This window comes from Centroberyx affinis, unplaced genomic scaffold (genome assembly GCF_046629955.1).
Source record: "Centroberyx affinis isolate AG114_WGS23_722 - 3 ecotype Tasmania unplaced genomic scaffold, CSIRO-AGI_Caff_v1 ptg007965l_1, whole genome shotgun sequence".
Classification (NCBI taxonomy): Eukaryota; Metazoa; Chordata; class Actinopteri; order Beryciformes; family Berycidae; genus Centroberyx; species Centroberyx affinis.
This window is the reverse complement of record NW_027283992.1, coordinates 36519-39635: the sequence shown is the minus strand read 5'-3', so window position 1 is coordinate 39635 and position 3117 is coordinate 36519.

The window sequence follows — 3117 nt, the reverse complement described above, 5'->3', positions numbered from 1 at the left end:
CGAAACACCCAATTAAACACCCGATCTTCAAAAGGTTCAATTTTTCAACCTTTCCAGATTGATTTTTGAAATGATATCATGGGTTTTGAATGGGTTTCATGGGGCCTGGAGTCATAAAAGACTATAAACCTTCAATTCATGTAAAAAAAACAACACAAAAATCACCAGAACTGGAGATACCAGGTTTCAGCCCAACAGCAGCAAATAATAAAGGAATGTTAACAGGTATATAAGAATAAAACAGGTGTATAGCTTTAAGATGATTATGAAATATATATTTTAAAGGTATCAAATAACATCAATGGAGTTTGAAGCATCAGCTAGAAAGACAAAATGTGTGAGACAAAATGTTTTTAAATATGAGTCAAGACTTCCCATTATCAATGTGAAGTTAATATATAAAAAAATGCTGGTACCAGGTCAAAATGATGTATTGCCTTTTGTTATTCTTGGGCTTACACAGAAGACTGTTGTATAAACAGTCCTATCAGTCCAACCCTAACCCTGATTAATGTTTTGGCTCATTACACTTAGTATTACATCGGATGTGAAATGACACAGTGCTTGTGAGATTAAAGTGTGGTTGAAGTGCAGACAGTGGGAAGAAATATCAGTTTAAAGTTTTTGATTTATGTTCTTGGATAATTTCTTGGTCCAATTTCAAGCCATTGTTTCATCCATGCAGCATCTTCTGCTTGGAAACCTCTGACTGCTTTTTGTCCCTCTGCTTCACAGTAAACTGCATTAAAAGTTAAACCTGACCTTCTCTTGCTACAAAGCCAGAGCAAAACTTCCTACTGCTTATATATTTTTCTTATAATACAGAATAACACCTTATTCAATACAGTCTCACAAGCATCTAAATCCCATTATAGCCAGTAGCAACTCAAATAAATAGAAATCTGTCTTTGGCTCTGGAATGCCTTAAAAATAAAAAATAAAATTTATCAAGTTTGCCTATTCAATTTTCATGACTCAGATCTGCTGGAACTAAAGAGAAGTCGGAAGAATGCTCCTGTTTTACTTGACAAAGTAAATGGGGAAACTGCTGAGTAAGGCTTATTCGAGCCTCGGTAGCTCACGGGCCGAGAGCCAAGCTGCCGGTTCTCCTTTCTTCTTCGGCCGTTTCTTTGGCGCAAAGCATCTTAGGTGCACCGGCCCCCGGACTGCATGTCATTCCATCACGGCGGCTGACCCCCTGCCCATCTCTTCTCAGGGCTGATTTCAAAGCAGAGAGGCATATGGTCCCAATTTTTAATGCAATGACTTGGCTGAGGATCGAACCCCAAGCCTCCTGGTATCAGGCTGGACACTAACCGCTGGGCCACTGGTCTGATATCCGAGCTTTCAATCTGTTTTCATTGCTTTGACAGATTCTGTGTTTTGATTTTGTTTTGTTTTTCTCCCCGTTTCATGTTATTGAAATGCAAAACCGTATTTCTGCGCTCCGGGATCGCTTGTGAAAGAGAACTTCGCTGTCAATGGGATTTCCTTGTTCAAATAAAGGTGTCAAATCAAATCAAATCAGATCGGCTGCGGACAGAATTGGGAGCGCGCCTTTCATCCACAGCCCGTTACCTTTACATGCATCTGTGTGTTCTGAGGTTAAATCGATATCTGGCGTATACGGAGCTGTGCCGGGCCGCAGCCAAGAGGCCCCATAATGCACTTGGTGGAGCGTCTTGGCGCGTGCCTCCCTTACAGCTCATAATGAAGCAGAGAGCGACGGTACATACGTAATTCGTCAGCGGGGAAGTGTGTCATGCATATTTGGGAGTTGAACACTTGTCTGGAGTCGTGTGAAAGTCACCGCATTTTAATGATATTCGCATTACGCAGAGTGGGGCGTCGGCCTCGGACTTAGAAACAAACAAAAGAAAAAACACACACACACACAAACAGGCTACTGCTCTGTAAATTGCTTTGTTTCCCCTGTAACATTAACTGGATTTCCTCATGTGGTTCAGTACAGGAGCAACAGGGCCAAACACACCTGACACCAATTTCTTTGCTCTTTTATTATGCTTGTGCTTCCTATTGTTATGTTCCTTACTAAACCAAATCAAATAAAGTGTTGCTCCAAAGGGGAACTAATAACAATCATTCCAACAAGCAACTAAAATAAACCAAGAAATGTGGTCAAAAGGCTCTAAAATGCAGCAGTGGGGGGGGAGGCACTGAAAGTTGCAAACGCCAAAATAGATTTTCTAAGAAACCCCATGAAAACGTCCAAAAATGTATAGACCAAAAAAAACTCAACCAGAAACTGGGAAGCTTAAGGGCCAAGACTTGCTTTAACAAACTGTAGAGTTTCCTTTACCACTGAAGCACCTCTTGGGACTCTTGGTGTCACTGAGCTTTATGGTTTTTATTGGTGCATGGATCTATGTTTGAGGATGGGAACACACATATGTGCTCTAGCCTGGTCTCATGAAATTTTGTGAAATGAGCACTATGTCTTTATGAGCACTATGTCTATGATTAATAGCAGTAAGTGAGATAAATATATGGGGATTAGGGTTAGGGAGTCGCATATATATTTACCTTCAATTCGTAACTTGTTCAAAGATGTTTTGTACAGAGAGGGAAGTTTTCATTTTCAGGAAAAGCTTTACTTATTGAACCATGACTGAAGCCTTACCACAACCTTTATCAAATTGTGTTAGCTGCCTAACCTTAACCAAAGTCTTCTGACTAAACTTAACCTTTAGCTAACCTTTTCATGTGACAAACATGTTCATGAAACTTCCTGAGTCTGTGTTGGACCAGGCTGCTGCTCAGCAACTCTTCATCTCAATACTGACCAGCAGACCTTGGTAAATGGCCGACTCCAAGGTGTTGCATATTCAGGGCACCTGACAGAAAAGCAATCTCAAAATAGTGAGGAAGGATTAGGGTTAGGGTTACTGGGTTCCTGGTTGACTCCCACAACATTGGAAAATAAAAACCCTGGAGCAAGGAGCCTTTGAAAATAAAAATCGACTTATTTTAGATCTAAAAACAATTGATTCTAATCTATAAAATAAGCTTTTTGTCATCTGATCATGAGTTCATTCATATACATCCACTCATCATGAAACACAAAAACCGAAGGTACAACCGTATGATTTACTGTAA